A 26,167-nucleotide genomic window follows, 5' to 3' on the forward strand; every position below is an offset into this window, starting at 1 on the left:
AAGACTACTGTACAGTACCTTTAAAATAGAATATAGTAACATAAAACACTATACATTCAGGGAGGTTCCTTTGAAAAATGGTTAGCTGGCTAAAACAACCATTATTGACATTCCTAGTAGCTAGTAGACCTCAGCTTCATTCGGGTTTGCTAATCTGCCAAACGTGCACTATGCTAAACGTGCACTCTCCTAAACGTGCGTTCTGCTGCTTCTCCTCTCTACAGACTGTAACACTTGACTGTAGCACAAAATCCAGATGAGGGTTCATTGTGTAGTCTGGTCCGTGCTTTAGTCTGGTCCGTGCTTTAGTCTGGTCCGTGCTTTAGTCTGGTCCGTGCTTTAGTCAGGTCCGTGCTTTAGTCTGGTCCGTGCTTTAGTCTGGTCCGTGCTTTAGTCTGGTCCGTGCTTTAGTCAGGTCCGTGCTTTAGTCTGGTCCGTGCTTTAGTCTGGTCTGTGCTTTAGTCAGGTCCGTGCTTTAGTCACGTCCGTGCTTTAGTCAAGTCTGTGCTTTAGTCAGGTCTGTGCTGTAAACTTTAATTGATAGGCTAGGTTGTAGCAACCTCATGATGGGTATAGGGAACATTATAGTATCATCACGGATTCCTCCGGTACTGCTGCTCATTCCGTGCACCAGTTCCGGAGGTCTACCTCACCGACCTCTAGGAACTGAACTGTTTCATTACGCACACCTGGTTCCAATTCCCCTGATTAGTAATTGTATATATGTTCCCTCTGTTCCCCATTCTCCTTGTGGGTTATTGTTCCATGTCCGTTGGTCTTGTGCTTTGTTATTTTGGCTTTCGTGCTGTGTGTATTGTGCCCTCGTAAATACGGGTCTCGCCCCGTGTATTGTAGTGTACTTGCTATTACGGGTCTCACCCCGTGTATTGTTGTGCCCTCGTAAATACGGGTCTCGTCCCGTGTATTGTTGTGCAATTGTTATTACGGGTCTCGTCCCGTGTATTGTGCCCTCGTAAATACGGGTCTCGTCCCGTGTATTGTTGTGCAATTGTTATTACGGGTCTCGTCCCGTGTAGTGTATTGCGGGTCTCGTCCCGTGTAGTGTATTACGGGTCTCGTCCCGTGTAGTGTATTACGGGTCTCATCCCGTGTAGTGTATTACGGGTCTCGTCCCGTGTAGTGTATTACGGGTCTCGTCCCGTGTAGTGTATTACGGGTCTCGTCCCGTGTAGTGTATTGCGGGTCTCGTCCCGTGTAGTGTATTGCGGGTCTCGTCCCGTGTAGTGTATTACGGGTCTCGTCCCGTGTAGTGTATTGCGGGTCTCGTCTCGTGTAGTGTATTGCGGGTCTCGTCCCGTGTAGTGTATTACGGGTCTCGTCCCGTGTAGTGTATTGCGGGTCTCGTCCCGTGTAGTGTATTACGGGTCTCGTCCCGTGTAGTGTATTACGGGTCTCGTCCCGTGTAGTGTATTACGGGTCTCGTCCCGTGTAGTGTATTGCGGGTCTCGTCCCGTGTAGTGTATTACTGGTCTCGTCCCGTGTAGTGTATTACGGGTCTCGTCCCGTGTAGTGTATTACGGGTCTCGTCCCGTGTAGTGTGTGTGGGTCTCGTATGGAACCTCGCTCTTTTGTTTGGGTTACATCCCTGTGTTTTTGTATTGTTTTGGGCTTCGTCCCCGTGTCGTGTATTTACAAGAGGTTTAACCTCTTTTGTTTGGGTTACATCCCTGTGTTTTTGTATTTGTTTTTGGCTTCGTCCCTGTGTAGTGCATTACGGGTCTCGTCCCGTGTAGTGCATTACGGGTCTCGTCCCGTGTAGTGTATTGCGGGTCACGTCCCGTGTAGTGTATTACGGGTCTCGTCCCGTGTAGTGTATTTATTCGAGGTTTAACCTCTTTTGTTTGGGTTACATCCCCATGTCCTGTATTTACTAGAGGTTTCACCTCTTTTGTTTGGGTTACATCCCCGTGTAGTGTATTACAAGAGGTTTAACCTCTTTTGTTTGGGTTACATCCCTGTGTTTTTGTATTGTTTTGGGCTTCGTCCCCATGTCGTGTATTTACAAGAGGTTTAGCCTCTTTTGTTTGGGTTACATCCCTGTGTTTTTGTATTGTTTTGGGCTTCGTCCCCGTGTCGTGTATTTACAAGAGGTTTAACCTCTTTTGTTTGGGTTACATCCCTGTGTTTTTGTATACGTGTTTGTTTTGGGCTTCACCCCCGTGCCTTTTCATGACATGTTGTATATTTTGGGTGGAGTATTAAACCCCCCCCTACTATGAATTCCTGCACCTGTCTCCAATCATTTATACAAGGTGACATGTAGTAGCCTGAACCTATCCAGGTTACATTGAGCTGGGCGAATGGAATATGAATGACAGTTATCCAATATGCCGTCATAGAAATAAGACCATGTTTAGAAGACGAACCACCCTCGCTCATCTTAAACGACACCAACCGCCACTGGTGTGCAGAGAAGCATTCCTCAAATATCAGACGAGAACAAAAAGGTTATGGACGGTAATTACAAATGACTGGATTACTCCGCTAGCTACTTCATGTGGAACAGCAACACATTACTCATTAAATAACCATTTTGAGGCCAGTAGAGATGTTGTAATTGGCCCTGTAGTGTAGGGTAGAACCGCTATAATAAGGTTAGAATAGGGTTAAAATGTGACAATTGATTCTCCACTCTCCAAAGAGCAACGTACTATAACTGATTTCAAATAAGCAGTTATATTTCACAGTTTCACAGAGTATAGAAAGTCAATACAGTGTTATTTCATATAGGAGTACTTAAAAAAATACAGTATTATTTCATATAGGAGTACATCAATAAAATACAGTATTATTTCATATAGGAGTACATCAATAAAATACAGTATTATTTCATATAGGATTACATCAGTAAAATACAGTATTATTTCATATAGGAGTACATCAATAAAATACAGTATTATTTCATATAGGATTACATCAGTAAAATACAGTATTATTTCATATAGGAGTACATCAATAAAATACAGTATTATTTCATATAGGAGTACATCAGTAAAATACAGTATTATTTCATATAGGAATAGCTTCACATAGAATCTCCTGCATCTGCCTGTTGGTTGGTTAACACCAGCACTGAGCCTAAACATGTGTTCTGTTCCAACACCCACACTAGCTTACGTATTGGATATGCTTGCTAAGTAGTGAGCTAGTATGTACAAAGGAACGTAGCGATGATCGATGAAGCTAATCATCGTGAGGGAGACTTAATGCTAACCGAATAGGAACGTTCCAAGTGGACATTCCAGGAGATTTGAGTGGGCTACCCAGTTATTATTCAGCTAGCTAGTTGGTCATTTCAATGTTTGTGTTGAAATATACTCAACACGGGCATATTAAAATGATGTTAACACCATGTACTGTAGAGCGTTGACATGCGCCCGGACAAGTCGATTTCACTTCCTCTCTGGCAGTACATTGGGAAACATCAGACACCACAATTACAAGTTAACAACTTAACCAGAATGTACCATAACTGAACTATAAACGCGGCATGAAACAAAGAGATAAAGTTCATTAGGAAATCAGTCAATTTAAATAAATCCATTAGGCCCTAATTGATGGATGTCACATGACTGGGAAGACAGATATGCATCTGCTGGTCACAGATACCTTAAAAAAAGAGGCTGGATCAGAAAACCAGTCAGTATCTGGTGTGACCACCATTTGCCTCATGCAGCGCGACACATCTCCTTCACATAGAGTTGATCGGGCTGTTGATTGTGGCCTGCGGAATGTTGTCCCGCTCCTAAATGGCTGTGTGAAGTTGCTGGAGAGTGGCCTTTTATTGTTCCCAGCACAAGGTGCACCTGTGTAATGATCATGCAGTTTAATCAGCTTCTTCATATGCCACACCTGTCAGATGGATATGATTATCTTGGTAAAGGAGAAATGCTCACCAACAAGGATGTAAACAAATTCGAGCACAAACATTTTGAGAGAAATGTGCGTATATGGAAAATCTCTGGGATCTTTTACTTCAGCTCATGAAACATGGGACCAACACTTGACGGGTTGTGTTTATATTTGAGTTCAGTGTAGTTAGCAGAGATCAGGTAACACATTACAGCTGGCATGCTATAGTTCCTATCCTCTATAGGAAAAGCCCAAGGCAACATCCCAAGTGGCACCCTATTCCCTATATAGTGTACTGCTTTTGACCAGGGCCCTCTTCCCTATATAGTGTACTGCTTTTGACCAGGGCCCTATTCCCTATATAGTGTACTGCTTTAGACCAGGGCCCTATTCTCTAGGCATGGCCCTACTTTAGACCAGGGCCCTCTTCCCTATATAGTGTACTGCTTTAGACCAGGGGCCTATTCCCTAGGAAGGGCCCTACTATAGACCAGGGCCCTCTTCCCTATATAGTGCACTGCTTTTGACAAGGGCTTTGGTCTAAAGTAATGGAGAATATAGGGTGACATGGTATCTATTTACAGTGGCTAGAAAGATAGATATATTTAAACACATGGGGTTTCTGGCCACAGTTCATTTTCCACATCTTCTCTCTCTAGCCAAAGCTCTCTAGACGGTTGGTTTAATCAAACATGCCATTTCTATTCATAGAATGTAAACAGGCACAGAGTCTGAAACACAAATAGCACCCTATTCCCTGTGTAGTGCACTACTTTTGACCAGCAAGAGCCTATAGGGCTCAGGTCAAAAGTATTGTACTATACAGGGTGCCATTTGGGACACAGACAGTTATGCAGCCAGGCGTTTCAATTTCACATTGGGTGCAGTTCTCAGAGCAGCGGTTCCTGCCTGGCTCAGGGGTTAACTCTTTACAGTCATCCGCTCTGCTCTGAAGAACCAAGATGGCCGACTAGTTTCACAAAACCTCCTGCATTGCGATCCAGGTCATAGTGTATCTAACTGTGCTGATATGACACAACGGCTGACAACCCTATTGGTTGGGTGACCCTGATGCCGTCAACCTTTTTAAATGTTTATTTCACCAGGTAAGACGTCAACCCTATTGATCAAGTGTCTCTGATGAAGACAACCTTATTGGCTGAGTGTCTCTGATGACAAAATCTTATTGGCTTGTTTTAACACCAGCCAGTTACATCAGTCCATCACCCCCCCCCCCCCCCCTTAACACCAGCCAGTTACATCAGTCCATCACCCCCCCCCCCTTAACACCAGCCAGTTACATCAGTCCATCACCCCCCCCCCTAACACCAGCCAGTTACATCAGTCCATCACCCCCCCCCCCCCCTTAACACCAGCCAGTTACATCAGTCCATCACCCCCCCCCCCCCCCCCGTAACACCAGCCAGTTACATCAGTCCATCACCTCCCCCCCCCCCAACACCAGCCAGTCACATCAGTCCATCACTCTCCCCCCCCTTAACACCAGCCAGTCCATCAGTCGATCAACGACTATCATTGCATGTTGTCTTCAACACAGAGATGGTTTGACACATTGACATTGACTACCGACCATCGGGCTAAGAAGCAAAAGATTTCCTTCACACTTTCTGGAAACATTTAATCCCTCCAGATCTCAGCATTATAGAGAGGTACTCAGAGACTGAAGTCTAAATCCACAGTGAAAAACAATAACACGTTTGTGTAATGGAAAATGGTGTTATTGTTGTCACTATGGATAAAACTGGAGGAATTGAAATCCTTTTGTTCTGGCTTGGCTTGCCGTAAACAAACTACTTTGCATTGACACAAATTCATTTCCAATCTTGTTTTCCCATTTCCCATTTTACTCTTCCAAAAAATGTCAGCGTTGACGGAAATGTGTGCATACAACTGAACTAATGCCTTTTTTTTTATACCCGATTTCCTATAAATATGTTAATTCTGCGCAGCCCCTATGAAAAACCAATCGATGCATAAACGTACGTTAGATTGTCTGTGCCGGGGACGTTGTCAGAGATGGCCCGCGGTTCAGCCTGTACGGTAGTCAAGGAAACGATCTACAGTCGGCTACGTCTCAAATTGAACCCTATTCCCTAGGTCACTACATAGGGGACATGGTGCCATTTGGGACAAAGCCTTCTAGCGATCTCTAAACTTGGAGATATAAAAAACTTTTGAATGCCATAACTTAATATTCAAATTCTATTGTGTTACAAAAACTGGCAAATAATTAACATTTCCGTTTCTAATACAGTCCTATTATTATCTAGAAACTGAGGGACATTGCCTGGTGTACCTGCCGTCCTGCGTGGAACAGTGGCTGTATCATATTCAATATTACTCCAGTACAGCACAGTACTGTCCGTTTCCTATTTTAGAGACAGAACCCAGATAGATTCGCTCCCTCTTCTGTCACTCAGTGCTTGACATTGGGGGTGATGAATGGTACAAACAGGGCCAGTTCAGTTCACAAAGAAAGAAGGCCTCTCTCCTCTCTCTCTCCTCTCCTCTCTCTCTTCTCTCTCCTCTCTCTCTCCTCTATCTCTTCTCTCTCTCCTCTCTCTCCTCTCTCTCTCCTCTCTCTCTCCTCTCTCTCTCCTCTCTCTCCTCTCTCTTCTCTCTCTCCTCTCTCCTCTCCCACATCCCACCTCACACGCAGCATGTGTATCCCGTTAACCAGAGTTGATCTATCTATAGATCAGCTCCCTCTCAGCTGTCAGCCCCCACATCCAGGTGCAGCTAAAGAAAAGATTGGCAACAGTCTCTCTCTCTAAACCTTTACATGTACCAAGACCTGACTTCACCTCAACAGTCTCTCTCTCTAAACCTTTACATGTACCAAGACCCGACTTCACCTCAACAGTCTCTCTCTCGCTAAACCTTTACATGTACCAAGACCCGACTTCACCTCAACAGTCTCTCTCTCGCTAAACCTTTACATGTACCAAGACCCGACTTCACCTCAACAGTCTCTCTCTCGCTAAACCTTTACATGTACCAAGACCTGACTTGACTATTTGGGACACAGACCTGCACTACTGCCTAGCTACCAGACTACGTATCCTAGCTCTGACTATATCAACACTGCAGACAACATTCTGTACAATCATGTGTGTCGAGATTGAACATGCCCTGAGTTCGACCGCCTTTTGTCTTTGCTGATGTAGCTAAAGTATCGAAGGTACCTCAAATCAAATTAAATTGTATTGGTCACACACCCTTTTTTTTGCAGATGTTATTGCGGGTGTAGCAAAATGTTTGTGCTTCTAGCTCCAACAGTGCAGTAATATCTAACAATTGCACAACAATACACACAATACACACAAATCTAAGTCAAGGAATGGAATTAAGAATATATAAATATATGGACGAGCAATGTCAGAGCGGCATAGACTAAGACACAGTAGAATAGAATACAGTATAAACATATGAGATGAGTAATGTAAAATATGTACACATTATTAAAGTGACTAGTGTTCCATTTATTAAAGTGGCCAGTGATTTCAAGTCTATGGCTGCATTCCAGACACACCCTATCCCGTCAGCCCTCAAATGAAGTGGACTCTTCTGATGACGTATCATGATGTCTGACGAGTATACACTTGCAGGGCAAGGGGCGAGGGAGGAAGGAATGATTTTTAAATGGACCACCGCTGGGCCGGAGATTTGTCACTCGTTCATCCCACGATGAATGTGTTTTCAGCCACCGGTAACTTGTGGGTGCTTTATATGCGCTACAGTCAATTATGAGTCCATGTCTACATATATTAAATATATAATTATTAATATACACCTACTGTATGACAGCTAGTAAATGAATTAGATAAATAACGTTAGCCTGCCTAGCTGGAACTGAAGGAGGGAAATGTTTTATTTCTACAATTTCCAAACAAAAACATATTTACTTTTTACAAGACGTGTTTGAGCCGTCATCTTCATTAGTAACACCATTTCTAACTTATTTACATTTGTCTTTTACTTACACTTGTATGTTGACTTCTCCATATTGATGTTGAGGTTAAGTTTTGGCTGACTTTTCTTAGCGGATGTACAATCATCGCGAATTTAATTATAGGACGTTCCAGGCCCCGAAGTGAACATAATTGTACACTCGCAAACTCGATCAAAAACGAGGGCTGAGCGGCTTACGTTGCGAACTTCCCTTGCTTGGCTAATCGTTTGGACCGATGGCCAAGATGGCCGCGGGGATTCCCCCAAGGGCATGAGGCGAGGGTAACCCCAAGGGCATAAGGCGAGGGTAACCCCAAGGGCATAAGGCGAGGGTAACCCCAAGGGCATAAGGCGACAGTAACCCCAAGGGCATAAGGCGAGGGTAACCCCAAGGGCATAAGGCGAGGGTAACCCCAAGGGCATAAGGCGAGGGTAACCCCAAGGGCATAAGGCGAGGGTAACCCCAAGGGCATAAGGCGAGGGTAACCCCAAGGGCATAAGGCGAGGGTAACCCCAAGGGCATAAGGCGAGGGTAACCCCAAGGGCATAAGGCGAGGGTAACCCCAAGGGCATAAGGCGAGGGTACAGTGTGTCTTTGCTGAGTTTAAAACCCAGCCCGTGTATACAGGGCAGCAGCCTGTAATGTGCTAGTGATGGCTATTTAACAGTCTGATGGCCTTGTAGATAGAAGTTGTTTTTCAGAAACCTGAAGCTAATGAACAGCACCCATGACTGACTTAACCTGACGCGCATTAATTCAGGTCAATGTCCACACACCTCCTAATCATAACACGGCTGGTCAGGACCACTTCTGCAGTAGTAGGAGACGTACAAATAAATAAACAAGCCTACGTCTTCAAGAAGAGAGGAGTGTGAAGAGAGAGGGGGAAGGGAGAAAGAGAGAAGCAGAGTATGTGTGTGTGAGAGAGACTGAGAGATAATCGGGAAACAGAGGCAGAAAGGGAGAGAAAGCGTATAGAGAGAAAGAAAAGCGAAAGAATAGTGGAGGGGTGGGAGACTCCAGGCTGTGATGTGTTTCCTGTCCCGTACCGCTCAGCGCTGTGAGGCGTTTCCTGTTCCGTACCGCTCAGCGCTGTGAGGCGTTTCCTGTCCCGTACCGCTCAGCGCTGTGAGGCGTTTCCTGTCCCGTACCGCTCAACGCTGTGAGGCGTTTCCTGTCCCGTACCGCTCAGCGCTGTGAGGCGTTTCCTGTCCCGTACCGCTGTGAGACGTTTCCTGTCCCGTACCGCTCAGCGCTGTGAGGCGTTTCCTGTCCCGTACCGCTGTGAGGCGTTTCCTGTCCCGTACCGCTCAGCGCTGTGAGGCGTATCCTGTCCCGTACCGCTCAGCGCTGTGAGGCGTTTCCTGTCCCGTACCGCTCAGCGCTGTGAGGCGTTTCCTGTCCCGTACCGCTGTGAGGCGTTTCCAGTCCCGTACTGCTCAGCGCTGTGAGGCGTTTCCTGTCCCGTACCGCTCAGCGCTGTGAGGCGTTTCCTGTCCCGTACCGCTGTGAGGTGTTTTCTGTCCCGTACCGCTCAACGCTGTGAGGCGTTTCCTGTCCCGTACCGCTCAGCGCTGTGAGGCGTTTCCTGTCCCGTACCGCTCAGCGCTGTGAGGCGTTTCCTGTCCCGTACCGCTCAGCGCTGTGAGGTGTTTCCTGTCCCGTACCGCTCAGCGCTGTGAGGCGTTTCCTGTCCCGTACCGCTCAGCGCTGTGAAGCGTTTCCTGTCCCAGGCTTTATTTATAACTGCCTGTAATGCTTCCATTTCCTCAGAGGGGTGAACCATTGTTTTTCCAGTCTTTGTCCCAAAAGGTACCACATTCCCTACATAGTGCACTACCTTTGACCAGAGCCCTAAAAGTAGTACACTATATATTTTTATTTTTTTTATTTTACCTTTATTTAACTAGGCATGTCAGTTAAGAACACATTCTTATTTACAATGACGGCCTACCGGGGAATTGCCTTGTTCAGGGGCAGAACGACAGATTTTTACCTTTTCAGCTCGGGGATTCGATTTTGGTTACTAGTCCAACGCTCTAACCACTAGGCTACCTGCTGGCCCCATATAGGGAATGTGGTGCCATTTGGGACACATCCCTTGGCAGCCTGCAATTGTGTCAGAAGATGATGTATATTGAACTGTCAAACACGATTTCTATCCTCATTTGGTAAATTCCAGTTATTTCTAGTCATACGCTCGGCCGGTGATATTAAACAATGTCAGTTTGTTCATTTGAAGAGGTGCTGATAATACTGTGGTTGTCAGCTGAAGGACAGGAGTCAACTGCCCTGCCGAGCTAAAAGGCTGTAACTGATCATTTGGTCAGATAATGAGTTCATGTCATTTTTTTTTTCTACATTAAATACATGCTTAATCATGTGGACAAGTATCCTGCCTCTATTGTATTGTGTTTTGGAGAAAATGGGGGTCATGTTAGCAGTAACTGCATAACGTTACTGTGAAACCAAGGTAAATAAAAGCCATTTCTCTCAGTTCCACACTATGAGCAGTTACTGTCTTTTTGCTTGGTAGGACAGAATAGGGTTTAAAAAGCTCTATGAATGATATTCTATGGGAAACATTATGCTTGTATACATCGACCGGTCAAACGCTGTAATGTACATCTATGACTGGACCTAAACCATGTATCTCACTTTTATTGGCCGGTAATTAAACCTTGAGTAACATTTTTGTTTATTGACAGAGAGCTGTGAGAAAACTGCACTTTCCCCGGACTCTAATCACTCACAATGACAACAGACCTGACTCTAATCACTCACAATGACAACAGACCTGACTCTAATCACTCACAATGACAACAGACCTGACTCTAATCACTCACAATGACAAGAGACCTGACTCTACTCACTCACAATGACAACAGACCTGACTCTACACACTCACAATGACAACAGACCTGACTCTAATCACTCATAATGACAACAGACCGGACTCTACTCACTCACAATGACAACAGACCGGACTCTACTCACTCACAATGACAACAGACCTGACCCTAATCCCTCATAATGACAACAGACCTGACTCTACTCACTCACAATGACAACAGACCTGACTCTAATCACTCACAATGACAACAGACCTGACTCTAATCACTCACAATGACAACAGTCCGGACTCTACTCACTCACAATGACAACAGACCGGACTCTACTCACTCACAATGACAACAGACCTGACTCTACTCACTCACAATGACAACAGACCTGACTCTCCTCACTCACAATGACAACAGACCTGACTCTCCTCACTCACAATGACAACAGACCTGACTCTCCTCACTCACAATGACAACAGACCTGACTCTACTCACTCACACTGACAACAGACCTGACTCTACTCACTCACAATGACAACAGACCTGACTACTCACTCACAATGACAACAGACCTGACTCTCCTCACTCACAATGACAAGAGACCTGACTCTCCTCACTCACAATGACAACAGACCTGACTCTACTCACTCACAATGACAACAGACCGGACTCTACTCACTCACAATGACAACAGACCTGACTCTACTCACTCACAATGACAACAGACCTGACTCTACTCACTCACAATGACAACAGACCGGACTCTAATCACTCACAATGACAACAGACCTGACTCTAATCACTCACAATGACAACAGACCTGACTCTACTCCCTCACAATGACAACAGACCTGACTCTACTCACTCACAATGACAACAGACCTGACTACTCACTCACAATGACAACAGACCTGACTCTCCTCACTCACAATGACAACAGACCTGACTCTACACACTCACAATGACAACAGACCTGACTCTACTCACTCACAATGACAACAGACCGGACTCTACTCACTCACAATGACAACAGACCTGACTCTACTCACTCACAATGACAACAGACCTGACTCTACTCACTCACAATGACAACAGACCTGACTCTACTCACTCACAATGACAACAGACCGGACTCTACTCACTCACAATGACAACAGACCTGACTCTAATCACTCACAATGACAACAGACCTGACTCTACTCACTCACAATGACAACAGACCTGACCCTAATCCCTCATAATGACAACAGACCTGACTCTACTCACTCACAATGACAACAGACCTGACTCTCATCACTCACAATGACAACAGACCTGACTACTCCCTCACAATGACAACAGACCTGACCCTAATCCCTCATAATGACAACAGACCTGACTCTACTCACTCACAATGACAACAGACCTGACTACTCCCTCACAATGACAACAGAGCTGACTCTCCTCACTCACAATGACAACAGACCTGACTCTACTCACTCACAATGACAACAGACCTGACTCTCCTCACTCACAATGACAACAGACCTGACTACTCCCTCACAATGACAACAGACCTGACTCTCCTCACTCACAATGACAACAGACCTGACTACTCCCTCACAATGACAACAGAGCTGACTCTCCTCACTCACAATGACAACAGACCTGACTACTCCCTCACAATGACAACAGAGCTGACTCTCCTCACTCACAATGACAACAGACCTGACTACTCCCTCACATTGAGAGGCATACTCACTGAGATAGCAAGCCAGCTAACTGCAGTGTGAAGGGCATAAAAATCACTAGCAATCTAGATGATTATAGCTGAACTTAAAGTAAGCAATGTGTTTGACAACGCAACAAACGACACCATGTTGCAAACAAAAGTCATTCTTGATAACAATTGGGATATTTTCCAATACACTTGTGTATCCACACGTACGTAATGCTCCCTACCCATCCATTTAGATGTTATGGAGTGAAACTAAACAGGCTGAGACATATTCATTTGAATCCATAGCAGTGTGGCCTGAGGCTCTCCCTTGTAAATCACCCAGAACTGTTCTACTATCTGCTACCTGCCAGCTGGTGAGAAGAACTCATTTAAGACACTAGGTGTTACTCAGTAGGCGAAACCTCCATGAAGGAGGGACTAACTATTTGCACATGGTTACAACACTGATATATACACAACTCTCTAGAGACCGCAGGAGCGGTAGAGATACTCTTAATGATCGGCTATGAAAAGCCAACTGACATTTGACTCCTGATTATTATTTGACCATGCTGGTCATTTATGAACATTTGAACATCTTGGCCATGTTCTGTTATAATCTCCACCCGGCACAGCCAGAAGAGGACTGGCCACCCCTCATAGCCTGGTTCCTCTCTAGGTTTCTTCCTAGGTTTTGGCCTTTCTAGGGAGTTTTTCCTAGCCACCGTGCCTCTACACCTGCATTGATTGCTGTTTGGGGTTTTAGGCTGGGTTTCTGTACAGCACTTCGAGATATTAGCTGATGTACGAAGGGCTATATAAAATAAACTTGATTTGATTTGAATATTACATTTTAAATGTATTTTATTCTTTTTTGGAAGTTCTGTGAGTGTAATGTTTACCGTTAATTTGTATTGTTTATTTCACTTTTGTTTATAATCTACTTCACTTGCTTTGGCAATGTTAACATGTGTTTCCCATGCAAATAAAGCCCCTTGAATTGAATTGAGAGAGAGAGAGAGCACTGTCTATTTCTGAGTCTTGGAGTGAACCAAGCTAGCTCTACACTCTCTCTCTCCTCCCTCGATCTCTCTCGTCCTCTCTGCCTCCCTCTCCTCCTTCGATCCCTCTAATCCTTCTTCCCTCACCTCCCGTGATCCCTCTCGTCATTCCTCCCTCCCTCACCTCCCGCGATCCCTCTCGTCATCCCTCCTTCTCTCCTCCTCCATCGATCCCTCTAATCCTTCTTCCCTCACCTCCCGCGATCCCTCTCATCCTCTCTCCCTCCCTCACCTCCTTCGATCTCTCTCGTCCTCTCTCCCTCCCTCACCTCATTCGATCTCTCTCGTCCTCTCTCCCTCCCTCACCTCCTTCGATCTCTCTCGTCCTCTCTCCCTCCCTCACCTCCTTCGTTCCCTCTCGTCCTCCTGCCCTCCTTCCAGCCTGAAGCCTTCTACCTGCTCTCACTCGCCCGGAACTGAGCTTGGACAAACACACACATGCATTAGATCTGAGTTTGACTGTAGGCAGCTGAGAGTTTCATCTGTGTTCTGTTTATTTTATTAACATAACTGTGTGAAATCATTCATTAATGTATCAAGAGCCTTCTGTTTGAGCAATGCACTTACTCCTAGTGTGTGTGTGTATAATCTATGGTTACCAAGAGTGAGTGTATGCAGAGCAGGCCAGAGCACACAACAAGCCTCTGTTGTGCATTCCATGTAGTTACCTTTTATATGTTTGTCTCTCACTCTCTCTCTCACACACACACACACACACACACACACACACACACACACACACACACACACACACACACACACACACACACACACACACACACACACACACACACACACACACACACACACACACACACACACACACACACGAGGTGGGTGGTGAGTTCCTCCAGCCAGGCGGTATACTGTACCCAGGGGAAAGGGCTCTGGGGCGAGCTGAGGCGGTGTTGCCAGGTGAGATCATGGGAAACACATGTTATAGGGTGGACCCTGCTGGAAGAACACACAGCAGCTGGCTGTTAACTGCCCCACAGCGGGAGGGAACCACTTCAGCCTGCCTCAGCTTCTGCTCCTGGAAACTCCTGACCTCAACTTCCACAACAACCTGGTGCTCCATCCACGGACGACCAGTTGGGTGTGACGTTTTGTTCAACCTGTTCTGTGGCTCAGGGTACCATGACTCAGAGTGGTCCAACATTCGGGAGAACCTTTTGAAGAACCCTTTTTTAGTTCCAGGTAGAATTGTTTTGGTTCCAGGTAGAACCCTTTTGAGTTCCATGTAGAATCCTTTTGGTTCCAGGTAGAACCCTTTTTTAGTTCCAGGTAGAATTGTTTTGGTTCCAGGTAGAACCCTTTTGAGTTCCATGTAGAACCCTTTCCACAGCGGGTTCTACATGGAACCCAAAAGAGTTCTTTAAAGGGTTCTCCCGAATAAACCTTTCCGGTTCTAGATAGTATCATCACATTCCCTTCCCTAAAGACCTCTCTCTCTCTCTCCTCCTGAAAATGATTTGCCAGTAGATTGTCAACATGATTAATGATGATGACTGCTTGTCTAGATTAATAGCTAATATTTTGAAAGTGTGATGTTGACATGATCAGTCCAATCAAAGCTACGGTAGATATAACGTGATTTGACATCATTGTATCTGTGGCCAATGACCTTGAGCCTTCTTGGACGGGCACTTCTAATGTAAATCTATGTCAGCACCCAAGGGGGCTTGAACTGCCAAGCTCTCCCTGTAGATTCTGCGTTGACGTAGTGTCCCCATGAGTGACAGACCACTGAGCCAATCACGGCGCAACTAGAGAAGATTATCAATGCCTACGCTCTATATTGAAAAAGCACTGAGCTAGGCTGAAAAACCAGAATTTTGGAGCTGCCTTTCTCAAGAAAGAGACCATGTTTGTATGCAGCATTATTAACTCAAGGATTGTTTTTTTTTTCACATTGTTTGCAAACAGATGAAAATGTAAAAATGAATGCCAAAAATGAATGCCAAAATAACTTGCAAAACAGGCTCTGCACCACCTGCCCTGAATGACGGCTCACCACTGAATCTGTTCCAGAACACTGGAGGGTTCCAGAACACTGGATGGTTCCAGAACACTGTTGTGACTCCTCTGTGAACGGGCTTCTCTCCAGACCAGCTGGATGGGCTGACAGTCCCTGAGATGTGGGGGCTACAGCCTACGCCTATAAGCCTGAGCATGACAACTGGCCTGGATCCTAGCCTCGACCCTGGTAGCTAACTGGCACTGTCAATCAGTAAACCCACTGTATACTGTATCATTATGCTGGCCTGAATGATGCAGCAGGCAGATGGCTCGTCTTCCTCACTCAAAATCTTTAAATGGAAATCAACAGAAGCCATAAAAATCACATTAAAGCATATTTGCCAATGAGATGAAACAATTCGTGGCATGTGTGAACAGGGTTTGCCATTCTACTGCCTGACCCTATACAAGGCATTGCCCAGGGTGGGAGAGAGCAGCTCGGAAAGGGAATATGCATCACAAATGGCACACTATTCCATATATAGTGCACTATATAAAGGAGTGAGCAGGATGAGGGAGGGATGGCCCGGAGTGAGAGAGAGTGTGAAAGCATCCTGAGGGCACATTGTCACTCCACTTGGCAGCGTGCTCCAAGTCGATTGGCAGAGCCACAGAGTTCTGTTACATCATAACCCATTCATGATCTGTGCTCCTCTGCAAGTGTTACACGGAACGCATATTGTTTTCGCAAAGTTAATTTACAAAAGTTAATTTACAATTGACATGGCCAAGCTCAGAGAGAGAGAGTCTTCAAACACGGCTTGTTATGGTAGGCTACTACAAAACGACATGTAAGCTTACCAGCATGTAGAGGACTGATTACAACCACAACCACTGCCGCTGCTGCAACCATTCAACTAAAGGCCTTGTCTTGTCACTGTGACTGTGACTCAATAACATATTGCGGATGGTGATCCGTTGTTACAGCATGCGAAGAGACAACACGAGGGAGGGAGGGGGAAGGGAGTATTGTAGAGGAACTGTAGAGCGAGACTGTCAACAACACATTAGTCTCTTCATTTAAAATAGAACACATGGAACATCTGCCTCTGGGTGCACTCGAGGCGAAAGAGGTCCCCTAAATGGAAACTGTACACAGGACAATCAACAAACGCTCTTCATTTAACAGGTGGAATACTCCAACATCTGGGCGGGGGCTTTATTCTCTCCCAGTGCTTCGTTTGTAAAATCAGGAGGTGTCTCTGAGATACTGGTAACAAAAAAATAAATCACCTTCATAGCATAGCATTGCATGTCATCACATTGGAGTCATAGAGCAGCAGTGTAGAGACACGTACAGTAAGTAAGACCCTACACCTACTCACCATTATAGTAGGTTTAGGGTCTGGGACAAACTCTGCATTTTATACACGGATTTCTATGTCATTTACATGAGTTGTAAACTTTTCATTCATAGGTTAAGTTGTAGCAACCTCATGATGGGTTATAGGGAAAATGTGAATATCATGTAGTAGCCTAAACCTATCGATGTTACATTGAACTGGGTGAAAGGAATATGAATGACAAGTCATCCAATACACTGTAATAAAAATATGGCCATTCTCATGAGAAAAAAAAATGGCCTACCTCATCTTAAACAGCACCGGCCACCACTGGAAGGCCATGCCTTGTTATTGTGCTACAATCCACAGCTAAGCAATTATTTTTTTTTTTAAGAAGCTATTGATCCTCTGTGGCTAAATTATAGTCCTTCTAATAGTTGTGTAGGCATTTTCTGAATTATTTAATTTCTTTCTGAATAGACAGGAGTAGTTCTATAACTTTAGCAAATGTATTTAAATTAAATCGGGTGTTCTGCAGCTACTCCAGAGCCCTTCGCAAGGCTATGATTCTATAAGGAAATAAATGATGACGTGCAACGCTGGAGAGATGAGAGTTGCACACTCACGTCTATAAGAGCAGAGAGAGGGAGATAAATTATAGAAGAAAGTGAATCTCATTCTAGTTATGCCTCTCACACAGCCACGGCCAACGCATTGTTCTCAAACATAGACTGCAAAGCCATAAGTCAGGCCCAACCCAAATCATCCCTTAGAATATCAGGCCCGGGCTGAAAATCAACTTCTTCCAGAATTTTGAGCGGTTTTATTATAATTTTTACATAGCAAAAAGTGAAAATAACTGTTCATGCCACGAGAGGTACCAGATCCGGCCAAATAGGTTTCAGTCCAACATGGAGGAGGTACTGGATCCGGTTAAATATGTTTCAGTCCAAAATGGATAGGTACCGGATCCGGCCAAATAGGTTTCAGTCCAAAATGGAGGAGGTACTGGATCCAGCCAAATAGGTTTCAGTCCAACATGGAGGAGGTACCGGATCCGGCCAAATAGGTTTCAGTCCAAAATGGAGGAGGTACCGGATCCGGCTTAAATTAAACACTGTTCTCTCTACAATATAACAATGAATAATAGCACAGATATTGAAACCAACAGTGCATTTAAATAGAATTGCTCATCCGCAGACTTAACATTTGTCCAATACAGAGGAGTTTTACTTGCTTCATTTAACAGCATTATATAGCCTAGCTACCAGCCAATTCTGAACATGCTGTTTCATTCAACACAATGCATACCATCTGCCTAAATGATTTATCTGAGCTGCTAAACTGAGGAATTACTAGAAATACTAGAATCGTTGGAGTTTAGAACTCAACAGTAGAAGCAGTGATGGGTGGGATGGGGCCAGAGTCCCATTCTGCTGGGACTAACACGTCTACAGTCTCTATAGGTGGGATGGGGCCAGAGTCCCATTCTGCTGGGACTAACACGTCTACAGTCTCTATAGGTGGGATGGGGCCAGAGTCCCATTCTGCTGGGACTAACACGTCTACAGTCTCTATAGGTGGGATGGGGCCAGAGTCCCATTCTGCTGGGACTAACACGTCTACAGTCTCTATAGGTGGGATGGGGCCAGAGTCCCATTCTGCTGGGACTAACACATCTACAGTCTCTATAGGTGGGATGGGGCCAGAGTCCCATTCTGCTGGGACTAACACGTCTACAGTCTCTATAGGTGGGATGGGGCCAGAGTCCCATTCTGCTGGGACTAACACCTCTACAGTCTCTATAGGTGGGATGGGGCCAGAGTCCCATTCTGCTGGGACTAACACCTCTACAGTCTCTATAGGTGGGATGGGGCCAGAGTCCCATACTGCTGGGACTAACACCTCTACAGTCTCTATAGGTGGGATGGGGCCAGAGTCCCATTCTGCTGGGACTAACACCTCTACAGTCTCTATAGGTGGGATGGGGCCAGAGTCCCATTCTGCTGGGACTAACACCTCTACAGTCTCTATAGGTGGGATGGGGCCAGAGTCCCATTCTGCTGGGACTAACACCTCTACAGTCTCTATAGGTGGGATGGGGCCAGAGTCCCATTCTGCTGGGACTAACACCTCTACAGTCTCTATAGGTGGGATGGGCCAGAGTCCCATTCTGCTGGGACTAACACCTCTACAGTCTCTATAGGTGGGATGGCGACATTGTCGCTTATGCTTTTATTATAGATGCATTTTTATAGTTAAAATTATTTCCCCTAACTTGAAACTACTGCCGTGTGCAAATGTCTGCGCTTATATTATGAAAAAAATTGCCTAATAGTTTATCAACATTTTAAGCTAAACATTCCGATGATTTTATTTTATTTTAGTGGTGGTATTAATTGGATATATCGCATCCCACAAATGTCCCAATATTTATTTAAATAGAATAGGTCAACTTTTGTACAATAGTGGATAGTAGATTGACATACTGTAGGCTAGTACTTTTGCTGTTAGTTAGGCCTACTCATCTTGTTGGCTGATGAAAAGTAAATGTGGACAGTTCTTCCAATATCTTCATTATGGCCACACAAGGGGGATGATGCTGGGAAATTCGAGGCCTGGTGAGAATATTATCAAGTGCTTGTCAAATTGTGAATGAGAGACTGATGAAGTGTGTGCAGCCTGCACAAAAAAAAAAAGCAGATCTCATGCCTTTCATGTGACATTTTTCATATCCTCATTTGAAGTCACATCATGCTGCTTTAGAATGTATTAAAAGTCTAAACACATAGCCCAATGTTTGAATCACAACTAAAACGGCATAAATAACTCTGTTTCTTTGTTAACCGCTCAACACAGTGTGTTCAAATGTGCGCTATCGTTTGTAGAATATATTCTTTCTATTTTATTCAGTTATGTTCATTTGTATTCTTCAACCTATAAAAATAATACCACATAATTCTAAGTAAATCTCGCCTGCTAAATGAACTAGTGTAGCCCACAGCCATATGGCATAGCCAGATCAGGACCTAACATAAGGAAAACTCAGAGTATGCAATTCTGTTCTTCTAAAATAGACTACATTTTCTCATTATAATGCTTCTTTAGCCCTGTCTAAAATAAATAATGGATTTACTGTGATGGTGTAGGCTATATGATTTAAAATGTAGATGTTCCAAAAGTTCAGCATCAGTGGCTTTGTGTGGAAGTCAGGAGATGCTAAACGTGTTCACGTTAATTAACGGTCAATTACTGTGAGACCGGCAGCTATTTGCTTGACAATCACCGGCTGACAAAAGTTCATGACCTCCACAGCCCTAGTAGTGAGACATTAGTCTTGTCCTTATGTGTGTGTGTGTGCGCGCGTGCGTGTGTGGACCCCATCAGCCCCCTGGTGTGATGCTAGCTCAGCTAAACAGGATAGATAAACCATCCCTTATCCATTTGGCTCCAACCATAACCAAGTCTCCCATCAAGTTATAAAAACACTACCCACATATACAGAACTGCAAGTTTGTTTCAGCCGTCATATCAGAGGCACTTCTGTCCTGGGCTAGTCCTAAATGGCACCCAATTCCCTATATAGTGCACTGTTAGGTTGTGAGCATAAAGACACATTTCCATTCTCTTAAATCGACAAAAAAGTATTATTCTGCTTCTTCTACTATTTATGGGCCCTGGTCAAAAGTAGTGCACTATGTAGGGAATAGGGTGCCATTTCAGACGTATACATTTCAGCTGTTATATCAGAGGCACTTCTGTATAGTGTATGCACTGCATACATAACAGTATGTATCTCAAGGGTCAACACAGCGGTTATACAACAATAGAAGCTTTTTAACGTATCGGTTGATCCATCCAAGTCCCCTGGCTGTCCCCTGAAGTGTTTATACAACAGCCTCCAACAACAATAACAGGGCAATGTTGAAGCCAAACAGGGACAGACCACACACCGTTTTCTGCCTGTTACAGTAGCAGTCCATCTCCTACTCTAACGCCCCTACTGAGTACAGAGAGAGCAGACAAAACACGGCCAGTGCCCCAAATGGCACCCTGCTCCCTACATAGTGCACTACTTTTTGACCAGGGCCCATAGGGCTCTATACAGTATAGGTAATACGGTACCACACGGGACGCAGACTACTGTGCGGTGTCTTCAAACTGGAACGTTTTATAACATGCTAGTCATCAGTACTTCTTTGTTTGAGCTTGTTTGTTAGGGTTTGAAATATGAACGACAAGTCTGATTTGGCTGATGTGAAACTGAGTTAAAGAGGGTTGGCATGTAATGTTAGGAGAGAGAGAAGGGGGGTAATGTTAGGAGAGAGAGAAGGGGGGTAATGTTAGTAGAGAGAGAGAAGGGGGGTAATGTTAGGAGAGAGAGAAGGGGGGCTACAGTAACAGCCTGCACAGCTGTAGCGGGGCTGGAGACAGGGCACCCTAACCTACAGTGCCTTGCAAAAGTATTTATCCCCCTTGGCGTTTTTTCCCAATTTTGTTGATTTACAACCTGTAATTTAAATGGATTTTTATTTGGATTTCATGTGATGGACATACACAAAATAGTCCAAATTGGTGAAGTGAAATGAAAAAAATAACTCCAAAATTTGAAACAGAAAAGTGGTGCGTGTATATGTATTCACCCCCTTTGCTATGAAGCCCCTAAATAAGATCTGGTGCAACCAATTACCTTCAGAAGTCACATAATTAGTTAAATAAAGTCTGTGTGCGATCTAAGTGTCACATGATCTGTCACATCATCTCAGTATTTGTACACCTGTTCTGAAAGGCCCCAGAGTCTGCAACACCACTAAGCAAGGGGCACCACCAAGGAAGCGGCACCATGAAGACCAAGGAGCTCTCCAAACAGTTCAGGGACAAAGTTGTGGAGAATTACAGATCGGGGTTGGGTTATAAAAAAAGATCCGAAACTTTGAACATCCCACGGAGCACCATTAAATCCATTATTAAAAAATTGATAGAATATGGCACCACAACAAACCTGCCAAGAGAGGGCCGCCCACCAAAACTCAGACCAGGAGGGCATTAATCAGAGAGGCAACAAAGAGACCAAAGATAACCCTGAAGGAGCTGCAAAGCTCCACAGCGGAGATTGGAGTATCTGTCCATAGGACCACTTTGAGCCGTACACTGTACAGAGCTGGCCTTTACGGAAGAGTGGCCAGAAAAAAAGCCATTGCTTGAAGAAAAAAATAAGCAAACACGTTTGGTGCTCGCCAAAAGAAATGTGGGAGACTCCCCAAACATATGGAAGAAGGTACTCTGGTCAGATGAGACTAAAATGTAGCTTTTTGGCAATCAAGGAATACGCTATGTCTGGCGCATCCCAACACCTCCCATCCCCCCGAGAACACCATCCCCACAGTGAAGCATGGTGTTGGCGGCATCATGCTGTGGGGATGTTTTTCATTGGCAGGGACTGAGAAACTGGTCAGAATTGAAGGAATGATGGGAAATTCTTGAAAATACAGGGAAATTATTGAGGTAAACCTGTTTCAGTCTTCCAGAGACTTGAGACTGGGACGGAGATTCACCTTCCAGCAGGACAATGACCCTAAGCATACTGCTAAAGCAACACTCGAGTGGTTTAAGGGGTAACATTTTAAATGTCTTGGAATGGCCTAGTCAAAGCCCAGACCTCAATCCAATTGAGAATCTGTGGTATGATTTAAAGATTGCTGTACACCAGTGGAACCCATCCAACTTGAAGGAGTTGGAGCAGCTTTGCCTTGAAGAATGGGCAAAAATCCCAGTGCCTAGATGTGCCAAGCTTATAGAGACATACCCCAAGAGACTTGCAGCGGTAATTGCAGCAAAAGGTGGCTCTACAAAGTACTGACTTTGGGGGGTGGGGGGAGTTATGCACGCTCAAGTTTTCAGTTTTTGTCTTATTTCTTGTTTGTTTCACCCCCAAAAATATTTTGCATCTTCAAAGTGGTAGGCATGTTGTGTAAATGAAATGAAACCAAAAAAATCGATTTTAATTCCAGGTTGTAAGGCAACAAAATAGGAAAAATGCCAAGGGGGTGAATACTTTCGCAAGCCACTGTAATCCACTCTACAGTACAGTCCACAGCTGGGCTGGAGCCACGGCAACCTAACCTAATCCACTCTACAGTACAGTCCACAGCAGGGCTGGTGCCACGGCAACCTAACCTAATCCACTCTACAGTACAGTCCACAGCTGGGCTGGTGCCACGGCAACCTAACCTAATCCACTCTACAGTACAGTCCACAGCTGGGCTGGAGCCACGGCAACCTAACCTAATCCACTCTACAGTACAGTCCACAGCTGGGCTGGTGCCACGGCAACCTAACCTAATCCACTCTACAATACAGTCCACAGCTGCCTCTTTAGACAGACACTGATTGGCTGTTATGGGGATACTGGATTTGGTTAGTTGTTCTCTCTCAGACTATACAGAGAGAAGTGATATAATGATACATGCAATCTAGAAAAACTGTATGACCTGTTTGGTTGTAGTAAAACGGCAATTGATCTAAACAGTGCTCTGATGCAACAAGCTGCAGTAAATAGGCCAGGATAATAGGCCAGGATATTAGGCCAGGAAAATAGGCCAGGATAATATGCCAGGAAAATAGAGCAGGAAAATAGGCCAGGAAAATAGGCCAGGAAAATAGGCCAGGATATTAGGCCAGGAAAATAGGCCAGGAAAATAGGCCAGGATAATAGGCCAGGAAAATAGGCCAGGATAATAGGCCAGGAAAATAGGACCTTTTGAAGAAGAAGGAAAACAAAAAGAGGGAAGTGGTTATAACCGTAAGGGACCACAGACAATTCATTATTTGTATTTAATTCAACATTATGTTTTAAAAATGATACTAAAGCATTGGCTGTATTTTTTTGTACAGATTATACTGTAGGGCATGCAGCTACAGGAGGTTGGTGGCACCTTAATTGGGGAGGACGGACTCGTGGTAATGGCTGGAGTGGAATGGTATCCATACATTAAGAAAAACATGGTTTCCATGTGTTTGATGCCGTTCCATTCGCTTCGTTCCAGACATTATTATGAGCCGTCCTCCCCTCAGCAGCCTCCACTGCAACAGTATCATGTTGATCCTCCAGATATGTATCAAATCATGACAGCTGCTAATATGACGTTCTACTCAAATACCCATAAAGTGATCCAATACTTCAACATCACCACATTGTCCAGATCTTTTATTTATTTATTTTGTTTATCTTTATTTAACCAGGAAAATAACCTTTGCGAGGAGGACCTGGCAAGAGGTCAGCAGGAAGTAGAAGGCATGTACACACAACACAAGAACAGAATACAAAACATTAAAACAATTACAATAGTCAATCGTATTATTATTATAATTATCATCTTGTGGAGCCCATATAAACTAATGTGAGAGAATTAGATCTATAAGTCAAATTCAAATCAACATTACATTTTCAACATGAGTGTTATTAAATTGGGAGAGTACCGCTGACCGTACTCGAGCACTGAGCAGTGGAACTCGGACTATTTTCTCGCCACGGATTTATTACAGGACTCTGCTGACTGTATGAGTTTTGATTTTCAAAGTCAAAGCCTTATTGAGCTCGATTGCTTATCTAAAATGTCACGAATGAACATAATATGTTAGCAACATCTGACATATGCTTTGATTTTCGATATCTTCAGGAACGTAAAACACAAGCCGCCGAAGCGTACAGTAGCCTAGCCCAAAGGCCAGCAGATGGCGACATTGAGTCATTTTCATTTTACCATCCAAATGCATTGTATGCAGCCTGCAATACATTTATATCCCTCGTAAAAAAAAATGTACATTCAGGCTGCATAGGGATCGATTTCCTCCTTAACTTTATTTAATGACGAGGAGGCGGGAAAAAATTGGGAAAATATACGTACTTTCCTTACGAAACACCATTTTCCATCAACGTGCTGGACTGCCTAAATGCTAATCCTGGGTGTTATGTACGGTGTTAAGCTAATCAGGTTGAAACTATAAAAAAAAAATCTTATTTACAATAACAGCCTCCCAGGGGACAGTGGGTTAACTGCCTCGTTCAGGGGCAGAACAAAAGATGTTTACCTTGTCGGCTCGGGAAATCGATCCAGCAACCTTTTGGTTACTGGCCCAACGCTCTAACCCCTGGGCTACCTGCCGACCCGGGGCTATTACCTGCCACCCCGGGGCTATTACCTGCCGCCCCTTGGCTATTACCTGCCGCCCCTGGGCTATTACCTGCCACCCCTGGGCTATTACCTGCCTCCCCTAGGCTACCTAATTAATTCTCCCTACGCTACCTGCCGCCCTTGGCTTACCTGCCGCCCCTAGGCTACCTAATTAATTATCCCTACGCTACCTGCCGCCCCTGGGCTATTACTTGCCTCCCCTAGGCTACCTAATTAATTCTCCCTACGCTACCAGCCGCCCCTGGCTTACATGCCGCCCCTAGGCTACCTAATTAATTCTCCCTACGCTACCAGCCGCCCCTGGCTTACATGCCGCCCCTAGGCTACCTAATTAATTATTCCTAGGCTACCTGCCGCCCCTGGGCTATTACCTGCCTCCCCTAGGCTACCTAATTAATTCTCCCTACGCTACCTGCCGCCCCTGGCTTAACTGCCGCCCCTAGGCTACCTAATTAATTCTCCCTAGGCTACCTGCCGCCCCTAGGGATTCCGTTTATTTTATTGGCATCACATTAGTGTAAACCAGTACTGTTCTCAGGGCAGACCTGGTTTTAGCTAGATATGTTTGAGTCATGTCGGGAACAATCTTAGCATTTTAGCTAACCCTAACCCTTTAACCTTTACCTAATTCTCCTAACCTGCCATGTTAATTCTCCTAATCTGCTGTGTACATTTTCTTAACCTGCTATGAAAAGTCACTTCTGCTAGTCAAAACCGGCAGACGTGCCCTGAGAACAGTCTTGGTGTCCACTAATGTGACACTGCACTGGGTTAGGTTACGCTTCGAACACACTGACAGCTTCATTTCATTTTGGTACACCAGAATTACATTCATTTGTAATGAAACGCATACAGTTTGACACATACGTTGGATAAATCCAACCTATGGACCACACCGAACGCACTGCAACTGCAGCATTGTGTTGCAGAGGCAGTTGCAGTGCGTCCGGTGTGGTCCATAGGTTGGATTTATCCAAAGTATGCGTCAAACTGTATGTGTAGATGGCTCGACAGAAATGGTAGCAGAGGGTGAATGTTGAACTTTTGTTGCATATATATCCAGATGATGCTGTGTACTATTTTGCGCAAAAATCATGTCGGTGTGTTCGAAGCATTAGGGTGAAAAAACAGACTGCTGCAATCTGATTGGCTGAATGGGTTTTACACAACATCCGAGATTAGCATTTAGCCACCCTATCATGGTGGTGTAAAATTGTTTCA

At 44.8% G+C, this 26,167-nt stretch overlaps 1 protein-coding gene across 5 annotated transcripts in view; it reads right to left on the minus strand.

Moving 5' to 3' along the window:
- Window positions 1-26,167, minus strand: part of LOC139581764 (probable E3 ubiquitin-protein ligase MID2) — a 348,833-nt gene that overhangs the window by 149,981 nt on the left and 172,685 nt on the right. The gene's annotated exons all lie outside the window — the stretch shown is intronic.

This window comes from Salvelinus alpinus, chromosome 7 (genome assembly GCF_045679555.1).
Source record: "Salvelinus alpinus chromosome 7, SLU_Salpinus.1, whole genome shotgun sequence".
In the NCBI taxonomy this organism is placed as follows: Eukaryota; Metazoa; Chordata; class Actinopteri; order Salmoniformes; family Salmonidae; genus Salvelinus; species Salvelinus alpinus.